A 23196-nucleotide genomic window follows, 5' to 3' on the forward strand; every position below is an offset into this window, starting at 1 on the left:
GCTTCTCAATGCAGAGCAAACATGTCCTCCTAAAGGGCAGGGCAGAATGATTCCTCTCTTCTAATTTTGTTGATGGTTTATAATGTTCATAGTGAATTTCAAGAATATACACCCAGGGTGAATAATACTTCAAAAATTTAAATCATGAAACACAAAACATTTTCCCTATTATTTTATTGCTAAAATTCAAACACTATTAAATTCAGAGCTTAACTGCCTCACTAGCTGCTGTTAAAAAAAAGAATGGGGGTGGGGAGAATGGGGGGAGCAGGACAAGTGACAAAGAAAGAAGCCAAGCAAGGATGCAGTTTCAGATGAAGTCCTGGCCTAGCCTGATCCTGTGGGAGCTCTGGGACTTGAGTTACACCCCAAGGCTTATCTAACCTTGAGGTACCAGTCAGGCAATGACTATGGTTACCCTGGGGCAATTCTGGGTTCCCCAAAATAATAACAAAGCAGCTTCATTGGAAGGGAAGCAAACAGAAGTTGGGAGATGAACCCCAGAACTGATTTTAAAAAAACAAAACAAAACATCAGAGGGGCTGTGGGCAGTGTCTGACAGCAGTGACTGTGCCTCAGACCATCTGCTCAGTAGTTTGTAATTCTTTTACTGTAGGTCTGACTCTGAATCAGCAGACACAAGTCCCATAAATAACCAGTATTTGTGGAGAAATATACTCTTAGGGCTTTGAACTGTTACAGTAGCCTAAGGAATTAAAAGACCTCCTACCCAAGATTTTTGGGAAGTCAGACTGGCAGGAATATGATCATATCTATATAAAGAGAAGTTAAAAAAAAGTTTTAAGCAATTGCTCACTAAGTATATGCCATGCCACCAGCACTGCAGGGAAGGCAAAACATTTATGAGATTTAGACAATTTTTATCTTGGGATTTTTATACTACAGCTGGATAGATGAAATTCACATGCATGAAACTAGTATGCTCAACACCAGATACTATATAATTAAAGGCTGTTGTATTCCAAGAAGAGAAATAGACACCCTTTGGTCATGCTTTTTCAGAGTCTTACAGTATGAATGGTGAATGAGATCAGATCAAGCCCATGCCTGCAGTCATTCAACAAATCTGAGATGTCTTTGTGCCAGTTGATAAGCACATTAGGGCTGATGGCTGGTTACATGTCACAAGATAGTGTGACAAGTACAATGATACAGGAGACACTTTGGGGGATTATTTGGGTACTGTAGTATTTTTTAGTTCAATCCCTGTAGTTCATGGAATCCAAATGTCATGAATTCACAGATAAGCCATTATTTTATTTTTTTCATTGAGAAAGAAAATATCAGTTGAGCAATACAATGCCATCTTTTTATTTTTTCAGTACTGGGATTTGAACTCAGGGCTGCTCTACCACTGATCTATGTACCCAGCGCCACTCCTGTCCTTTTTGTTTTTATTTTAAGACAGGGTCTTTTCAAGTTGTAGAGGCTGACCTCAAACTTGGTGATTCTTTTTTCTCAGCCTCCCTAGTAGCTGGGATTATATGTGTGTGCCACTGTGCCCAGCTTGAAATTTTCTTAATTACAAGGCAATAATTTTTTAAAAGGCTTCAATAAAAAAAGTTCATTTTAGGAGGCTATAGAAGATTGCCTTTCCTTGTAGAGAACAGATAACAGAGGCTCACTTTTCTTTATAGTTCCATATTATTAGTCCTGAGTGTTTCCTAAGGGAAGAGGAAAAGTGATTGATAATAAGAAGGCCTTTGGTTTTTATCTCCTACTGAAGACAATAATAATATTTGAAATAGCAGCCAAATATTCAGGTGCTTGGTATGGATCTGGCCCTGGAATAACTGCTTTTTAACTATTAGTTAATTTAATTCTTTCTTAATCCACTGAATAAAGTATTTGTTTTGTGGCACTGGGGATTGAACCCAAGACTTTGCACATGCTAGGTGAATGCTCTACCACTGAACTGCACTCCCAGTCCAGATAAAGATTTTAGTATCCCCGTTTTACTGACTGGGATTCAAGTCAGTAAGCAATTGGCCTAAAGTCACACTGCTGCTAAGTATCTGAACTGAGATTGGCATGCAGGTGCATCTATCTCTGTTTATGTTTATGTTTTTAACCATTTTGCCAGTAAGTGTTTTGATAAATCCTGATTTCCTGCAAAGGAAAAAAAATAAGACATTGCATTTCAGTCAGCATTTATCAGTAATGTCTCTTCTTAGGGAGCTTACAGAGAGCAAAACATTGTTTTGCAGACTAAAGAGGAGACTGAGTGACCTATCTTAAACCATGACTATATTCCTGATGTTGCTATTGCATAACTAGTCTTTATACAGTCTTTGCGAATTATACTGCTGGATAATGGATTTTAAATTGCATGTTTAAGTAGACTAAGAACTCTGCAGTTTGTGGGTTACATTTTAGAAACCGCAGAATAGATAAGGTGCACAATTAAAGAGTACGCTTCTTCCAAACCCCTAATTTGTGTTAGGATATTCAATTACCATCCTCTATGTGCAGGCATGACTTTTGATCCAGTAGTGATGCAGTCTGGCCCAGAAGTTTGCAGACTCTGAACTATTTATCAGAAGGTATTACTTAACTTACATCTGACACAACTGTTTATCTTCACAGACAATTTTGGGTTATCTGAATTTAGAAGAGGTTGGCTAATCTTTGATTAACCTGAGGTAATGGCTAGAATTTTAAGATAGAAATGTCAGTTTACTAGCATCTTAGTCTGATCACTTTATAAACTGAACCGTCAAATTTCAACCTTTTTGGTCTCAGGACCCTTTTACACTCAGAAAATATATTAAGGTCCCCAGGACTGGGGGTGTAGCTCAGTGGTAGTGTGCCTGCTCAGCATGTGTGAGGCCTTGGGTTCCATCCACAACACTCTGAAAATAAATAGAAAATACTGATGACTCTAAAGGACTTTTGTTTATGTGTAGTATAACTGTTGCTATTTAGAACTTAGAAATTAAAATAGAGAAAAAAGCATGTTGGCCGTGCTGGAGACTGAACCCAGAGCCTCATACATGTTAGGCAAGGTCTCTACCACTGAGCTGTATCTTCAGCCTCCTAAAATGGAGACATTTTAAAAGTATCAACTCACTTAAAATAACAGTAATCTCATTACATGTTAACATAAATAACATATTTTATGAAAAAATAATTTTCCAAATAAAAAATTTTCAGAAGAATGGCAGTTTCCTATTTTTTACAAATCCCTTTAATGTCTGACTTGATAAAAAACAGCTGAATGCTCCAATCTGCTTCGGCATTCTGTCATTTGTAACACTGTGCGTCCTGTGACCTCTACAGAACTCCAATGTGTATTGAGAGAATAAAGATTAAAACAAAGAAGGCAAAAACCTTCCAGGCATGATGGCACATGCCTTGTAATTCTAGCTACTTGGGAGGCTGAGACAGGGGGATCCCAAGTTTGAGCCAGCGTGGACAACTTAGTGAGATCCAGTATTAAAACAAAAGATAAATAGGACTGAGGATTTAACAGAGTGGTAGAGCACCCTTGGGTTCAATTTTCAATACCACAACCACCACCACCACCACCACAACAACAACAAAGGAGGCAGAAATACAGTATATGAAGACAGTTTTATGGAACTTCCTGAAAAGTTACTGTGGAGACCTCCCAGGGTCACTGGGAGAACCACATCTTTAATATTTCTTATTTCTTGCTAATTATTTAAGAATACATTATTTAGAATATGGAATTATTTTTATTTTCCTTGAATTTTATCTAATAACTAACACTCAAAGAATATCTCATAGATTTAATATATAATAAATATATACAAAGAATACATATAAAGAGTTATGAGTACTCTGAAAAATGACTTTCCTCATGGCTCTACAGCTTTAGGGAGTTCTCAAACTAAACTAGAACATACAGATTGAAGAAATTAAGATGGGAGAAAACAAAGTTTATTATGTATTGAGTATACACCAGACATTGTTCTAGGTACTGGCGATATAGCAGTGAACATAATGGAGTCCCTGCCCTCAAAGGTGAACTATAGCCTATTAGAGTAGTTCTGAAATGGTAATCCTCAGACCATGAATAATCAGTGTACTTTCAGGTATGTTCTGGGGTCTGTTGAAAAAACAACGGTTCATCATTATGTTAGTATTTATTCTTCATCAATGGTGCAACACTGGACAACTTTGGAAGACAAATCCGATAGCATGAATCCCTGACAATGTAAGATTTTAGGGAAAGATACCTATAAAATGTTGAATACCCATGTTTGCCAACACCCAGAACTTCAAGGGCCAGAGGAGAAGTTTCTACAAGTTCTTTCCAAATATAATAGAGAACTGGAAAGGACAAGGAAGATAAAGCTTACCAGAGAAAAGGAGTGGGCAGTTCTAGGTATGTTTGTTCTTAGGTGTTACCACCCTGCAAGTTCTGGGCAATGGGAAAAGGATGGGCTTAATTAACTTCTTAGTTATCCTTCAGGGAGCTCCAAAGCTAAGTATTAGAGGGGTTCATTCACAGCAGAATGTTTGCTTTTATCTATTAATTTTGGTGGGAGCAAGTGTTACAAGTATTTTTCTTCTCTTACTAGCTTATCTTTTCTCTTCAAAAAATGAAACAAAAAAAGAAAACCTTTTCCACAGAAGAATTTTAAAGTAAAAAAAATTAGTAAATTGCTTTACATTTGTTTCTTTCAAGTGCAATGTTTATAAAATTTGCATGAATTACAGGAGTTATTCAAATTTTATTAGTAAAAAAACGAATTGAGTATGAAAACTCTAATTTTGGTTGGTATTTTCGGAACATGTACAGAAGCAGATCCCAACACTCAACATATTGTATACTATGAAAGTTTTCAGTAGAACACAAGGAGCAACGCCTCAAACTTCCAAGGTTTAAAAATACACACAATGAAATAATCTTTAAAAGATACTCTTAAATGCTTATTGTTTCTTCTGAATATATACAAATGTTACACAGGTTAAAGAGATGTCATGGAGATTGTAATATAGTGGAGGAAAAAAGAGAATAGTTTTATGTTAGAATAATGGCAAAGAATATCACAGAAAAATTTTGAAATGGTCAATGGTCAATAAGATTCAAGACTAACAATGTAGAATGTGATGTTTGTCCAAGTATTTCTTGGATTACTGTCAGAGACCGTGTGTTTTAGTTTTTCCTGTCTTCATTGATAATGGAATCTGGTTCTAAGTTTCTAATATGGTTTGTTTTGGCTATTCAGGACCAGGTTGTAACTGATGCCTCTTTTGTTAGCTATCATGTTCACCAGCATAACAGGAGATGCCAAAGAAAACAGGGAAACACAAGTTCAAACAACTCAGTATCAGCATCAATTGTGTCTTAACAAAGACTATGAAAGTTGGTCCTTGTTGGTAGCAAGCCAGCCAGCCTTCTTTCCTTCATTCTCTTTCCTTCTCTCTCCCTCTCTTCCTTCATTCTTTCAGTATTTGTTGGGTGCCTATTATGTGCCAGGCACTGAGGTAACACTGCATGTACAGTGGGAAGCAAAGTAAACCTTGACCCTCTTATCAGATCTGTTCAAATTTATTTATTAATTCTGTAATGATATTGTTTTCATCCTCTTGCCAGTTACTGAGTATTGTCTCTCAGCTCCATATTTCCCCTTCCACATTTTTGTTTTATGATACTGGGGTGGGGACTGTGCAAACCACCTTTATGTTTGCCAGTTGCTCTGTTAGGTGCTACCAATCAAGAGCATTAGGGGAGACTGAGAGACTGAAGGAGGGAGAAGGGACTTCTTCTCCATTCCAGCTGGTTTCATGCTCTTTTTCAGGGGCATGGGAGCCTTACTTCTTCACCCTGGTTGATTCAGATTCTATGGTGTTTATACTCACATTTTATTTAACACTTATGGAACCAGCCTCATCACACTCCCTCAAAGACCCCAGTACCAGTTGGTCAGCACACCCTTGGAGGTTTGGGTCTTGGTTCCCTAGAGCCCCTTCTCTGAACTAAGATATATTAGCAACGATCAAGCAGCACTCCTTTTCCTACTTGGTTTCTTGGGGCCCCTCCTCCAAGTGTCTCAGTTTTCATTATTCTAACTTTTTCCCTTTGTTCCCTCAGTTCTGGGATAGAAAATTCTTCTTGAAATGTGTCTATATACCATATATTTATCTAAAATCTTAGTGCTCTCTTTTTTTATTTTTGATTCTTCAGTACCTAGTTAGCAATTCTTCACCTCTCTCTGTTACAAGAACTAGTATGATTTCTGATTCCTGATGGTTCCTAACTAACACAGTTTTAATTTATTTCCTACATTCTGCAACATCACTTTGCTGTTTTTTCGTTTTTAACAAGTTTTTATTTTATCGTAAACATGCTAGCGTGAAGAGCTCTTGCATTTTTCTAATCTTCCTGTTGTTTTCCAGACTGTACTTCATAGGCCATACTACTTTCCTTACTGCTGTTTTCTTTGTTAAGTTTATTTTATAGTTGCTATGTGTTTTCTCTGTTCACATTTTTCTTTTCATCCTGTGCATGTATACCATGGGCAACAGTTTTCTAGATCTGATTTGCTCTGATTCCAGTTGAATAAATCTTTCTTGGTAACTTCTCTGCCTATTTGACAAGTGTTTGTCTTTTCTATAGCTAAAGTTTGAGGAGTAATAACAGAAATGAATTTATTAAGGTCTATGAAATGAGAAATGAATAAACCATATTTTCTTTTTATATAATAATTGTTACATAATGAAGTATCTTTTTGTTGTACTGTGACCTTTCCTAATTTTAGAAGTTTGTCTGCTAATATGAATTATCTTGAACAGAGAATATGGTTATGTTTTTTATCAAAAAAATGGACCACTTAGAGCAATTTGTATTGCATATATAACTAATTAACATTCATTAAGAAATTGAAATTTTTATCTTTTAAGTTACAAACCCTCATGTAAAGTCAAGATTAAAGGGAAAATAAATGGACCATGTGATCTTGCTATCCTTTAGACCAGGGCTGTGGACACTGGATCCTGGTAAGAGATCCATTATGTAGTCTTGTATGAAAACTGCTCAACAAAGGCCCTAATATTGCACAGTGAATATCCAAAGCAATCAGATACTCCTTTTGAGGGCATTTGAACTTAAGAAATAAGAGAAATCCTTTGGTATTAGTAAAGAATAGTAGAAACAGAGGTAAAGAGTATCCAGGTCTCCTTAAAATCAGAGTACCAGAGCCTGGGTCAGTGGAGCCCACTGCTAAGCCCAATGATGGGGAGGCTGAGGCAGGAGGATTGCAAGTTAGAGGCCAGCCTGGTAAATTAGAGAGACCCTGTTTCAAAATTTAAAAAAAAATCAAAAGGACTAGGGATGTAGCTCAGCAGTACTGTGCCCCTGGGTTCTAGGACTCTATAAATAAATTAATAAGTGAATAAATAAATAAATAAATAATTTCAGAGTACCAGAGCTGGGATTAAGAGGTTAATGTTGCTTTGATGACGACAATGCAATTTAATGTCTTTAAAAGAGTTTCCAGTTCTGGAATTATGTGTCATTATCTATGTGTTATGTTATTATCTCTCAATAAACCATCATTAATTAAGGTAGCTTAAGATGTAAGAGTGTAGTTTACAAAGTCATTTAGCTTGTATCTGGTCTCTTTCTTTCTTTCTTTCTCTCTCCTTCCTTCCTTCCTTCCTTCCTTCCTTCCTTCCTTCCTTCCTTCCTTCCTTCTTTCTTTCTTTCTTTCTTTCTTTCTTTCTTTCTTTCTTTCTTTCTTTCTTTTTTCTTTCTTTCTTTCTTTCTTTTTCTTTCGTGCTGGGGATTAAACCCTAGAGTGCTCTACCACTAAATTGCATCCCCAGCCCTACTTATTTTTTTTTGTAATAAGGTCTCACAAAGATGCTGAATTTGTGATCCTCTTGCCTCAGATGCCCTTGTAGCTGGGATTATAGCTAGCTCATGTTTCACTATTATGTATAAATAAATTCCTTCATATAACTTTAATTTTCTGTTGATTTTTTACCAGAGCAAAAATTCTAGAAGTGGTCTTAATGGCTTCAAAAAATAAATACTATTTTTCCACACATGTTGCTATATTATTTCCTAAAAGGAATGTAACAATTTATCAGCAACCTTTTATGTCTGAATTTCACTATAATCTCATGTGTTGGTTTTTCCCCTAATTTTATTAGTATACAACTCTAACCTGAAAGTTTTCTTGGTTTATGTTTTTTATTCATATCAAATATTTTTATTAATTTTTTATTTATATGACAGCAGAATGTATTACAATTCTTATTACACATATAGAGCACAATTTTTCATATCTCTGGTTGTATACAAAGTATATTCACACATTCATGTCTTTATACATGTACTTTGGGTATAATGTCCACCACATTCCACCATCATTTCTAACCCCTTACCCTCTCCAAAAAAAAAAAAATGAAAGAAAGAAAGAAAAAAGAAAAGCTGGGGATATAGCTCGATTGGTAGAGTGCTTGCCTTGCATGCACAAAGCCCTGGGTTCAATTCCCAGCACTACAAAAAAAAAAAATAGTCATATCAACTTTTTTTGAGAAAATTTTTATATTCTTTAGGCAGATACCAAAGTTTTCATGCCCTTTGGATCAACTGACATACTTCAAAGCTGTAATTGATGACATCAGAGTCAGCAATGTGTAAATCTTAGATTGCACTTCTTGTATTAATTCACTTGCAAACAAAGGCCTGATTATACAAAGACCGCAATATGAAATTGACCAGTTTCAACTAGACGTGATTGAACTAGACATGACCTCATCAGTGCCTCAATGAAAGACTACTATGCATTGCATTAATTTTGATCTGAGCAGTAATCAGGATGAAATGTTCTCAGAAAGTTTTTGGTTCTCAGACCAATTTTCCACTTGAACCCATTTATAAATGCCAATCCAGTGCTTCTGTGTGCTTCTACTATGATATAGTAGTAGCTTTTATTAGGATGTCTTCAGATTTTATGGTGGTCCTAAAGTTACCTGCTTTGAATAAAGAAAACTCTTCCAATTTTGTCTCGATGATTCCAATGGTTAAGAATTTCTAGCAGTTAGAATTTTTTCTTTGATCTACTCTCTGGTTTCTTAACATCATCTGTTTCAAAGATGGGGGGGGAAAGGTAATATGGAAGAACCCAGTTAATTTGGTAAACTGAGTAGAATCCTTTTTGCCCCACTCTACACATTGAAATCCTGTACCAAACATTTTTTTTTAAATAACTTAAGAAGTACATGTTCAAACTCAAAGCAATCAAGCAAACAAAAAAGAAAAACAAAATGAAAAACCCTCAAGAAACCTATGGTCACAGCAAGGAGCAGTTCAAGCTTTACTGCTCATAGAGGGACTCACACCTGCCTCTGCTTTTGAAGTTGGCCAAATCTAGGATGGGAGTTTAGATTGCAGCCCTGTGCCTGGTGCCGACAGGGAGCTGAATAGGAACCAGGAAAGCTCAAAGGCCTGGAGTGGCTGCAAATGTAAGCCAGCTTGGCATAGATGAAAACAGGATGACCAAAGCAATGCTTTCAGGGACTACCTGAGAGTGGGACTACCCTAAAACAAGGAAACAAAAGTAAAGTTTTTGAAATCCAAAACTTGACAATAAAAGTAAGAATAAAACCACCACAGAGCGAGGCTTCCATCACCCGACTATTCATGGACACCACAGAAATTACAAATAGCTGAAGAGAAACCCTCAGACAAAAAAAAAAAAAAAAAAAAAAAAGAAAGAAAGAAAGAAAAGAAAAATAACAAATACATTTTTAAGTTAAAAAAACAATTAACATCTAGATACTTGTTAGTGAAATGGATAATGATGAAAAAAGGAAAAGGCTAATACTTACAAGCTTAATTAGAAAGGAAAAACAACAAATTTACCATTGGGGAAAAAAAAGCCAGAAAACAGTAGAATAATATCTTCAATGTACTGAAGCCTCATTATGACTATGTGGATGTGTTATATTTAATGGTTGACAAAATAAAGATCTAGATTCTTATTAATTATCATTAGGAGTTAGGGCAAAAGGCCTTTCCAGATGTACAACTACTGAGAGTTTATTATCCGTGGATAACTTGAAAGAATACCAAACAAATCAGAGAAGGTACTTCAACAAGAAGGAAAGTGAATCCCGAAGAATATGAAGACACAGAGAAGTATTGAACTTGGGGGAAAAGTCACATGTAATTTTTTTTATTTTGCCTTGGGAAATGCATTTGTACTCAACCTCTAATATTATATTGAGAGACAAGTTCTTGCCTCTGCAAATTTTTTCCAATTGACACTGAAGTATAACTGTTATAAGATATATAAAAAAACATTTGACTTTCTTAATGTAATGTCCAGACTTGTACCACAAATATTATAAACTCTTAAAAATGAAAATTATACATTCACACAGTCATAAGTAAGCCTATAGTTAGGGGCCAAGTGAAAAGAAGGGTCAGCTTTTAATTTATAATTAACTGTTTAAAATTCCAGTACCTGTTAATGCTTAAAGTGAGATAGGATTCCCAGTATTAATCCAGGATAAATGACTTCAATCTCTAAACATCCTAAACTTAGTCTGAGGTGAGTTGGTCCGATTCCCTTTGACTTTTTGTAACCTTTAACTTCTCTCTTGAATTGAAGGGTTTAAAGAAGATTACAATGCTTGTTATTGCAAACCTGTATTTCTGTGGTTGTAACAGGCATATTAACAGGTCTGAGGTTGACCTCAACTTTTAAACACCTTATCATTTGATATCTCATTTTGAACATGTTATTTTCTACTTGCTTCTGCCATTAGCATTTTTCTTTGTATGAAGTCAGGTGAGTTACTTCAAGATGAGTTACTTCAAGGTGAAAACAGTTGCTTAAATGAATTTTAGCCACTTCATGCGTTGCACAGAGCATTTATTCAGTTAATTTAAGAAATTTTAGTTGACTTAAGAAACTTACTATACTGTTTGCCTGATGTGTTTCAACCACGAGATCTCTTAAGATGTTGATAAGGAGGTTATGAATGTAAGACCTGGGCCCTCTCTATGTGAAATAGACAGTTTGTTAGAATCTTGAGAAGCAAGGAACTTGATGGGTCCAGTTTATAGGTGTCTCCATTGACAGACTGGAATAGTTTGGATCTGAGTCGATATGAAAGACCTGTTGACTTTCCAGGGTAAGCAGATGATGTACCAAAATTTATATTTCAGAATAACATAGGTATAAATCTAAACACTATCTGATAATCTGTGCAGTTTTTGCCAATTCTTTGTTACCTACATCAAGGCTATTTACCTATTATGAGAAATAACTTCAGCAGACTTTCAGGCTAAAAATGGAGTCAGCCTGACACTCAGCATGCTGTGTCCTGCCTTCCTTACCATCTGTTAATGTGTCCTTTGGAATGTAAATTTTAACATTTGCCTATCCAAATATAATTAGAAAGATAACATTGCTGTCAAAAATCATAAAATCCAGGATAAATGATTTTCCCTATCGTCATCCTTTTGGCTAAAATCTGCATTTTTTGACATTATAAACCACTTTTTTTTTTTATGGCTTCTATGACACACCACCATCCTGGTTTTTTTCTTTTTTAATTATAAAAAAAAATACACGGAAAATACATTTGCAATCTAGTTGTGGGGGAGGACGTTTCAAATAAAATGCAAATACAATCCATGAGGAAAAATTAGGGCTATGTATGGTTGCATATGTTATTCACAGCACAACCTCAGGGAACCATTTACTTAGATGTTGGTGCTGTATAATGTAGTGGCCTGGTGAAAATGAATAGACTTGATGAGACACCATACGCAAATTTTTACATGGAGGACGGAGTAAGAGAAGAAATTTTTAATGTCTAAATTAAACTGAGAATTAATATCCACAATAGCACATTCAGTAGTAATAAAGTACCAACCACAAATATAAGCCAACCACCCAAGTTATTTTAATTTTTTGTAGCCACATTATAAAATGTGAAAGTAAACATGCAAAATTAATTTTTAAAATATTTTATTTATACAACATATCTGAAATATTATTTTAACATGTAATCAATATGAAGATTATTAATAAAATATTTTGTGTTCTTTGATTTTGTACCAAGTCTTTGAAATTTGGTGAGTATTTTACATTTATAGTACATCTTAATTTGGATAGACCAGATTTAAAATACCCTAGAGTTTGTTGCTTTGTGCTAATAACTACTATATTGAACTGCATAGCTCTAGAATATAAATTATGCTTCCACAAATCAACAAGTAAAAGGAAACAACAGAAAAAAATGGGGAAAGGATATGATCAGCAGTTTATTGAGAGATATTCTATATCTCTGGGAAAAAGTTTGTAAAGTTTACAACTAGATGCAACTTTTTAAAATATTTTTTTAGTTGTTGTTGACACAATATCTACCTTCCTTTCTTTCTTTCTTTCTTCTTTCGTGCTGAGGATCGAACCCAGGGCCTCCGCATGCTCTAGGAGAGCACTCCACTGCTGAGCCCTAGATGCAACTTTTGATCTGTTAAATTGGCAAAAACTAGATGTTATTGGGAATGAAAGTGCACAGAAATGGGGAACTCTCACAGTCTGCTGATGGAAATGTGAACTGTTGCAGCCACTCCTTTTCTTTTCATTTTTTTAAAATGTTTTATTGTTTTGAGATAAGGTCTCATTATCTCATTGTGTTGCCCAGGCTGGCCTTACAGTCCTGGGCTCAGTGATCCTCCTGCCTCAGCCTGTCAAGTAGTTTGGGAATTCAGGCCCCCACCCACCCACCACTATTAGTTGTTTCTTTTCTTTCTTTCTTTTTTCTTTTCTGTTTTTTTTTTTTTTTTTTTGATATTGGGGATTAAATGCAGGGTGCCTAACCACTGAGATATATCCCCAGCCCTTTTATTTTAATTTTTATTTTATTATTATTATTTTTTGTTCTTTTAAAAAATTGTTCTAATTAGTTACACATAACAGCAGAACACATGTGATTCATTATACACAGATGGAGTACAACTTTTCACTCTCTGAATTATGTGATGTGAGTCACACCATTTGTGCAATCTTACATGTACCTAGGGCAATGATATTCATCTCATTCCATCATCTTTCCTGCCCTAATGCCCCCTATTCTCCCATCACTCCCTTCTGCTCAATCCAAAATTTCTCCATTCTTCCCAACTCCACCCCCCATTTTGGATCAGCATCCACTCATCAGAGAAAACATGTGGACTTTGGTTTTTTGGTATTGGCTTACTTTGCTTAGCATGATATTCTCCAGTTCCATCAATTTACCTGCAAATGCCATAATTTCATTCTTCTTTAAGGCTGAGTAATAGTCCATTAGGAATATATACCACAGTTTCTTTATTCTTTCATCTGTTGAAGGGAATCTAGTTTGGTTCCACAATTTAGCTATTGTGAATTGAGCTGCTGTAAACATTGATATGGCTGTGTCACTATAATATGCTGATTTTAAGACCTTTGGGTAGAGACCAAGGAGTGGGATAGCTGGGTCAAATGGTGGTTCCATTCCAAATTTGAAGTTTTATTTTGAGTCAGGGCCTCACTAAGTTCCTGAGGCTGGCTTTGAACTTGTGATCCTCCTGCCTCAGGCTCCTGAGCTGCTGGGATTATAGGCGTGTGTCACTGCACCTGGCCTGTTGCAATTATTTCTAAATAGCAATTTGGCTTTCTTGTACTTAGAGTAACGAGATGTGAGAAGTGAAAAAAATAATGTAATGAGGTCTGCAGCATAATACCATTTATTTAAATTCAAATACATAAACTCCACAAAACCCCATATATTTTCAGGGACATATACATATTTAAGGATATAAAGGAGCATCTGGGGTAGAGGGATAAAATAGGATCAGGTATAAAAATGAAAAATGTAATACTATTTATGGTAAAAAAAAAAAAAGTTCACAGTTCAGAAGCTTTCATTTTAAATTCCTCAAACTGGCCAAGTGTGGTGGCGCACGCCTGTAACCCCAGCAACTTAGAGGCTGAGGCAGGAAAATGGCCGGTTGGAGGCCAGCCTGGACAACTTAGCAAGACCCTGTCTCAAAATAAAATATAAAAAGAAATAAAAAGGGCTGGAGAAAGTAGCTCAGTGTTAGAGTGCCCCTGGGTTGAATTCCCAGTACCAAAATTTAAAAAAGACTTCCCCAAACCTCCTCTACTGACTCCTTTTGTGTGTGTGTGTGTGGTGATGATGGTGGGTGTGCTTCTCCTTTTTCCTCATAATTTAGAGGAGAGTTCTCAACAACTTCTATCTGCTATTTTACATATTCTTTAAGACAGCTTGGTCCGAATTTAACTGTCATCTCTATTCCAAATTCTCCTAAATCTGTCAGACTATTAAGTCCTCCTGAAATACCTCGTCTTCCTGCTGCACATTTTTGCCATCAACTAACCTCAACACTGTAAGCATTGACTTCCCTCCAGTCCAGTTGCTGTTGTCTAGTTTCTAAACTAATTTCTACCACTAACCATTCCTTCAGTCTCTATGAAGAACATTTGGAGTTATCTTTGATTCTCTCCTCTCCTTTGACTTAATATATTGCTATCCTATATCCATCTCCACCCTCTAAAACTAGAGAACCCACTATCTGCTTTCAGATTTTCATTCCTTGTCCCTTCCCAAATCAACAAACCTCCCCAAGGTGCTATTTTTTATCACACTGATTCCTTGTCCAAATCTTTAATGGTGCCATTGGGGCATTTATTTCCCCTTGACATTTCTGTTCCCTTTGGGGGGAATTATCTCTTCCCTTGGGATACAGTTTGGAAAAATGTTAATCTAGTGCTTGTCTTCTACTAAGGGAAGGGTCTGTAACTCAAGCTGGGGCTTTAGAATTTGAATTCCTCAGCAGCTTGATAAAGATTCTATACAAGATTGGCTATTCTTTCACCTGGCATAGTGCTCTACTTGCTTTAAGACTATTTTTCTAGTTTCTAGTTTTAGTCCTTGGAGACCATCTTAGTGTTTCTAAGCCTGGTTCTCCAGCCTTCCCATTGGCTCTGGGAGTCCTTAGTATTTTTGCAATAAATTCCTGTCTTGAGCTTGCCAGAACTGGTTTCTGATGCTTGTAAGCACCAGGTTCACCCAGGCTCAACTGCTCCTTTCGTCATTATACAAAGTATAATCTTCTCTCCTGGTTCCAGATCCTTCATAATCTGGCCCCAGCCTTATTTTCTCTTATGAAAACCACATTTGGCTGGGTCACTTCCTACTCTGGAAAATGTCATGTTAGTCTTGTTTCTGGAATGACCTACTTTCTTTCACACAACTATATTATTTTACCGATTCCTTCCCAGGATTTGTTTTCATTGTGAAATCAAATTTTATGTACTATATTGACTTGTACTATCTTTGAAATCTGTTAGTACTTAGTATATGCTATTAATTTTCCAGTTGGAATCATTTTTTGTATTTATAGGAACATTTGATAGGCCAATCTCTTACCCTCCTCAAACTGTTTTGACAAGGACCTAGTCCCTATTCCATTGTCAGACAACTATAGTTAAGAAGTTTTTCCTAAAAAAAGAAAAAAATTCTTACAAGGAACCTAAATTTCTCATAATTTGTTAATTCCAGTACTGGTTTTAACTTGGCATTTCAGTAAGTTAGGAATATCTCAATTATAGACTCTGTTCTTTAGCTAGTAGCTATTCCTTCCTTCTTTGTGTCATCTGAGAATTTGAAGCCTGCTTTTAATGTCTCTATCTAGGTTGTTGGTAAAAATATGAAGGAAAAAAGGGCAAAAGACATGTACTGTATTGAATATGTATATCCAGATACAGTCATTGAGTTGGGAGTGGTGGTGCATGCCTAAAATGCCAACTTCTTGGAAGGTTGAGACAGGAGGATAGTGAGATAGTGTGGGCAATATAGTGAGACCCTGCCTTAAAGAAAACCAACAAACCAACAAACACCCAAACCAGCAGCTATAAATCACTTAATTTTTTTCATTTTGCATATTTTCTAAAATTGGGGGCTCGGGATGTGGCTCAGTGGTAGAACACTTGCCTAGCGTATGTGAGGCCCTGGGTTTGATCCCTAGCATCACAGAAACAAAGAAACAAACAAAAAAACTAGCTTTACCAAAACAATGCTGTAGAAATATTTGTAAAAATCTTCTCTGAAGTTAAGATTCACTGATTTTGGGCTGGGGATATATTTCAACTTGGCATTTCAGTAGATTAGGGATATCTCAATTATAGACTCTGTTCTTTAGCTAGTACCTATTTCTTCCATCTTTGTGTTAGTTGGTAGAGTGCTTGCCTCACATACTCAAGGCCCACAGTTCAATCCCCAGTACCACACCAAAAAAAAAAAAAACCAAAACAAACAAGAAAAAAAGATTTACTGAGTTTGTGATATTCTCCTGAACTATAGATCTAGTTACCCTACTAAAAATAAAATAGGCTATAGTTTGTTCTTAGTGAATCTGTGTCAACTGCTGCTGACTACGACATGCCTTTTTAATGTTTACCACTGTTTAATATCCCACTCTGGACTTTCCTGGTGGTAATTCTCAGGCTTTGTAGTTGGCACTTTCCAGAAGCAACACTTTTCTTCTTTCTGAAAAATCAGAACCTTTGACCATTTCCAGTCTTTTTTTCACTTCTAGTTTTCTCTGAGTTGTTGGTAATAGATGGAGAGAGCTTCATGCTTCTCATGAAGCAGGCTGTGGGTCCAGGCACTGGCCTCCCTTTATTAATCATAGGCTCTGGTATCCTTACCACCTATTTTCCCCCAATTTGCACTCCAGCATATATTTTTAAATGATAAAAATTATATGTGTTCATTATCAAACTATTCCAATATTATAGAAATCTACAAAATAAAAGTCCCTCTCCTAATCAACCCTAATGCCCCATGTGAACAGATTGAAATATGTCCTCTAGGCATTTTTTTATACATTAATAAACTTTCTTACATAATCTTAAATTGAGGTCATAGCCTATATGTTGTTTCTCACCATGACTATTTTTTCACCTAACAACACATCCATTAACATTGTTCTGTATGAGTCATATAGCACTTTCTCATCTTATTTCAGCAGCTACATGGTATTCCTTTTAAATACTGCCAACACTGCACCCTGTACTTGCACCACATGCCTTTCCTTGAGACTAAAGGGGAAACTGCAGGCGCAGAGCTGACAATCTCAGGAAAATAAAGAGGGAAAGGGCTCCTTCTATCTCAGAGGTTCTTAAGTACATAGTCATATGGTTATCTTGATGTGGCAATTTATGATTTATCATTACTTTCACATTTCATTTGATCTTCATGCTCATCTATGATGTAAATAGACCAGACAATTCAATAATTGCTATTTTATACAGTCAGAGACATTAAGTGATTGCCTTATGCCTCACAACTAGTTAGAAGCACCATGAGGTTAAAAATCCATGTCTTCTATCTCCTAGTCCACTGCTAATCACTTCATAGACAGCTGTTCCCTGTACCTGCATGTGGGAGGAAAATTGGGCCAACTGAAAAAAAACGGTAATGATTCAAAGGGAACTTGGGATAATGGTCATAAGGAATGTGCTATGTCAGCCAGTTGGTGTCATGCTGAACAGTATTGGCTTTGGTAGTTTTTTTTATATGGTGAGAAACAAAGAGAATGAATGAAAGTCTATCCATGTGTTTCTAGGTGCATCAGTGATTTCTGCTTATGCTGGAGACCATCACAATACCCATATGTAGTCGTATCCCTAAGTGTATGGGGCCGGGCTTCTTTACCCTGTCTACACAGTAGAATCACTTGAAGGGGCTTTAGAAAATAACCACCCTGGTGGCCTCAAATCCCAGGTAGTCTAACTCAGTTGCCTGGGAGCAGGAAGCATCTTGGATGATTCTAACAAGTGGTCAAGGTTAACAACCATGGAACGGCAAGGTAATCTGAATTGTGAGTAAAGTGAAGTTTTACCAAGTTCCGAGGAAGAAATGTTTCCCTTCCTTAACTGCAAATTCAGCCCATCAGAAAGTTTTCTAATTCCTTGAACATTTAAACATAACTCAACCCTGCATAGAACCACATACATAAATGTTTATTCACCAATTGTCCTGACAGTACAATAGTAGAAGGTTCCACAATCAGCAAACAAGGAAGGGACAGGAAACAAAAGGCCTCTATTTGAGAATGTGGGTGAGGGAAGAAGTATCATAGAGTAGATAATAAAAATTTCCTTCTTCAGGAAAATTCCAAGAAGTGTGGCCTGATCTTTTAAGTTGACAATAGCCATTGGCATCAGGGAAAATTAGGGAGATTGTTATGCAACCTTTCCAGGGAAAGGGACACTTGTCATCCCAGAGCCTCTATAAGTTCTGTTTGGCCCTAGGTTTACCTTCAGGGATAGAGCAATAGTGCATAGCAGTGTAACTCCTATTTATAGTTCTGGGGTCTCAGACCCAGGAGCCAAAACCATACTCTGAACTTTAGAAGAACTCTTAGGAAACATGGTATCCCCTTAACAGAATTTATTTTTTAACTTGGAGCCAGCTCCCTGAAGAATACATCATGAGTGTATTGAAGTCACTTCTTCTAATAAACCTTAAAGCAAGTTTGTATTCTTTTTATCTATACCAGAAATCATTGAAAAATTTTTAGGTCTTAATAATGCTGGATAAAGATCACTCACAGAGTCCATGAAAGAAAGTTTCAAGAAAATAACTAGAATGTATTTTATTTTTTGGAGATGGGGTCTCACTATGTTACCTACGCTGACACTGAACTCCAGGATCAGGTGATCCTTCTATTTCAGCCTCCCAAGTAGCTAGGGCAACAGGTGTAAGCAACTACACTCAGCTTTAGAATCTTCTTCCATAAATATTATAGACTTAAGGAAACATCTTAAAGTGGTACACAGTCTTTTTCTCCAGACAGGTACTGTATGTGATTTCTTCCCACATGGAAGAAGAAATCACGAGATATGAAAGCAAAAATATTGAGGAACAATGGTACTGAATACAAGTAGATGGGAAAAATCTGACAGAAACCAATAGCTCCCAAGATAAAAATCAAAATGGGTAGAGAGGAACACAAATTAAGCAGGTAGTTTAATAAAAATATAATTATGTGGAACCAGGAATTTTTAAAGACTATTATGTGAGTAAACATCATATTAAAATATACTTATAGGGAGGGTAATCACAACCTGCCTTTCTTTGAGACTGTCCTGATTTTAGCATTGAATATCCCTTGTCTTGGAAAAATACTCAATCCTGGGCAAACTGGGACATTTGCTCACCTTACTTATAAAGACCTATCTACTTGGAGGGTTAATGAAAGTAAGAAAGTCTATTAGTTACACACTCAAATTAAAATTGCACATTCAAATTAATTAGAAGGAGAGTTTAATAATGGACTGCTTTAAAAAGGTGTGGGCGGGGCCTAGGGTTATGGCTCAGAGGTAGAGCACTTGCCTGCCATGTGTCAGGCACTGGGTTCGATCCTCAGCACCACATAAAAATAAAGATATTGTGTCCACCTATAACTAAAAAATAAATACATATATAAAGAAAAGGTGTGGGCAGTATATAGGAAATGCATAGGCAGAGTATAGTACTTCAGGACTGGTAACAGCAGGGCTACACTTACACTCTTGGGCTTAAAGTCATGATTGCAAGGAGCTGGAGATGGTAGGTAGATGGATTCTTGAAACAGAGGGATATATGAAGCCGTCCACCTGCTTGGGGGCTGAGACCTTTGATGGAGGGACACATGTAGTACAGCAGTCCTGCAGGGAGTGAGCCATGGCATAAATACTCTGACTTCTCTCTCCTTTCTTCCTCTGATCTGCTGGTGCTTTCCATTGGTCAAGCACAATAAAAAGGAAGGAAGCTTTTGATATGCTTCATCTAGGGCAGCCTCTTGGGATACATAGCAGAACGAGAAAAAGTGGAGGGTATGTGTAAAGGACAAATGAAAAATATCATGTGCACACACACACACACACACACACAAAGTGAGTAACTCCAACTAGCTTATCTCTGAAAAGTAAAATGGATAGAGTAGTTGTTGCTCTCTAAAGATTAGGCTTTGGGGAAGGAGAGCTGAATAGAAGGAGGACTTGGGATTCAAAATGTCTAAGAGGCTTTGGGGCTATGAGTCTGACCGACATGAGACACAGCGTATCTGAGACTGCCCTTGAACTTTGAATCCACCTGCTTCTGTTTCCCAGAGTAGTTGCAATGTGGCTCCAGATGGCATCTTATGAACAGTTATGTGCCAAAGGAATGAGAACTGAGGTCCTAAACAGCAAGTCTCTCTAGCCATGGGTACATGGGACTAGATAGAAAACCAGAAGTAGAAACAATAGAGTCTGATTTGTTTGGACCTGCTTTATTTTTCTATTATTGGATACATATTTTTATCAGAATTGCATGATTGCGTCTAGATTAGAGATCTTTTAAATAAAGGTACAAAGAATCAGCTTGGCTATGAAGCAATGTGCAACAAGTTTTAAGCAAAGGAGTGAAGCTGAGCATGGTGGTATATACCTGTAATCCAATTATAGTAGGCTGAGGCAGGACCACCACAGGAGTTGTTAATAGCCAGCCCAAGAAACAATGAGAACTCTTAAAAGTTAATTCATGATCGGAGAATGCAGGTGTGCCTGTTATATCCTGAAAACTTGAACAGTTTATGGCAGCTGCAGACAAATTTGCTTAACCCTTAGGCAGCTGGAAGGATGCTCATGGGATAGAAGATTGAACATGTCATCACTGTAAATACTGTAAAGATCTAAGTATAGTTTTTGGTGCTGGGAATTGAACCCATGAAACTTATTTCAAGTAGAATGGGGTAAGGGAATAAAGATGCCTAATAAAAATCATTAAGGAAAAAAAAATAGTCTAAGAGAGGTTCCAAATTGTTTAGATCAAGTCTTTCCAAAACAACTTTCTGTGGTAATGAAAGTGTTTCATAACTATGCTGCCCAAACTTAGCTATTTTTCAGTCAAAATCCGGCTAATGGTGCTCAGAATAAAAAATTATTTCATATTTAATTTTAAACAATTTAAACTTTGATAGTCACTCATGGCTTCTATATACCACTGTGTTGTCAGTATAGATCCATAGGCAGATGTCATTTTTGTCAATGTACCATGGCTGCTGGATAGAAACCAATATGAATTTAATTTCACAGTTCTTTCAATCTTAACTGCTTTGAAACATTTTGCATTGATTATTTCTTCCTTTTAAACTGTTCTTTGTCTTTGCATACATGGGGGCTCATTTATGGACTGTCAATTCTATTCCATTAATGTATATGTATGTCCTATCACCAGTACTACAGTATCTTGTTATTATAACTTTGTATAAGTTTTAAAATCTGAGTGTGAGCTCAACTTTGATCTTTTTAAAGAAGATTTTGGTGATTTTAGGTCCTTTACATTTCCATACAAATTTTTAGGTTCACTTTATGTATTTCTGCAAAAAAACAAAACAAGACAAAACAAAAAAAAACAGCTTGAATTTTGATCAAGTCTGTGTTGGGTTTGTAGATCAGTTTGAGGAGTATTGCTTACTCTTAACAATATTAAATCTTCTGATCCATGGATATGGGATGTCTTGCCACTTAGCTCTTTAAATTTTTCTTTGACAATTTTTATAGTTTTCAGAGTATAAGAAGCTATGCTAGGGTAGTGAAGAGTGGGTTGTTGTTAATAGTGTGTGTCCAGCTTCTCTAATGTACATGAGCTTCATGAGGGAGATGAGGCTACTAAGTAATAGTCATGGTTCTCTTTGGATAGAACTAAAGAGTATACATTGAAAAGTAATGCCCTAGGCTTCACTAGTGACTTGGGAATCCATTCTGAGAAAAGGGAAATGGGACATGGTAAATTTATTTGCTTTTCTTATTTCTTCTGCTCTTTTGTAGCTTCTGGGTCCTTTGGGGTAGGGAGGGGTGAAGAGATGACCAATAAATAGGCAAAGTATGGTACTGTTAATAGTTTTCTCTTGGCTGTGGAATGACCTCTGTAATGACAGGTAATCAAATGCTCTTTCCTTTGTGGAACACTTTTTTTTTAAATTTACTTGATTTTATTATACATAATATTTTATGTGTTTGGTCCCAATGTTGTTCACACTGACTTGAGGAAGATGTTTTGGATTTCTATGCTCAAAGTTGCTCAATTGCTGCTGCTGCTGTTGGTTTTTTTTTCTTTCAGGATCAAAGTGGGTTCTTTCATCTACAATCTGATTTTTAATTCCTTCTCTGGCAATTCTTTCCTGGATTCTTTGCTTTGCATAACTATATCTACACTGAAACCAGCATCATAAAGTCACTAAGATAAATCCTCCTACTTCAACATCACGTGGTCTTCAAATTCTACTAGTAACTAAAAATGTCTACTAGTAACAAAAAATGTCCAAGACCAGCCACAACAGATCCTAATGAACCATAAAATATTAAATCCTGTGCAGAGGGAATGTTTTCGACGTCTAAAATTCCTAGGAGCTTAAAGGGCTGGGATAAAATAGAAAAGAACTTTTCCCTTCCCAGACTTGCCCAGGTCCTGCGCTACCGTCACGGGGACCAGTTAGCTCATGGAACACTTTTATGGGTTATTTGGCAACACTTTGGTAATTTCACATACCATTCTGTGCCAAAGTTAATCCCTTCTCCCAGTGACCTTTGGCAATCTCCTCTCACTTTCTGTTTCTAGTTGAATCTCTCTCTCTCTCTTTCTCTCCTGGACAGGGCTGGCACTCAGTGGTCAGTTACTCAAGACAAATTTCTTTCAGATAGTCCATGCCTGACTACCTGAAGCCAGAGTATCCATTTGATCCAGAGAACTCATATAATTTTGTCCTGCCAGTTAAAGGAATTGCAGTATAACCAGTTCTGACTCCTCTCTTTGTTGTGCTGTCATGGTAGCTCTAGCCATTCTCCTGCATTCAGACTTCTTCAGTTAAGGAGCAGGCATCTGGCCTAAGATTCTTGGGATACTTTAGTTTTCCCAGGAATCCTAGACTCTGATAGTAAGTATCCTGAAGCAGGTCTTAAAAATGTGAATAATTAGCTGGCATTCACTCGAGGGGCAGGATGCTAATCACTCTTGTTGAACACAATACCAACATCCATCAGTGTTCTTCAGAATTTTACATAGTTTGATTTGGGTATGGTATGGGGGAGAAGAGGGAAAGGAACAGTTTCTGAGAGACTATATGACCCTGTGTAAAGGATTTTAGTCTTCAAGATACTTTAC

The sequence above is a fragment of the Urocitellus parryii genome, chromosome 6 (assembly GCF_045843805.1).
Source record: "Urocitellus parryii isolate mUroPar1 chromosome 6, mUroPar1.hap1, whole genome shotgun sequence".
Classification (NCBI taxonomy): Eukaryota; Metazoa; Chordata; class Mammalia; order Rodentia; family Sciuridae; genus Urocitellus; species Urocitellus parryii.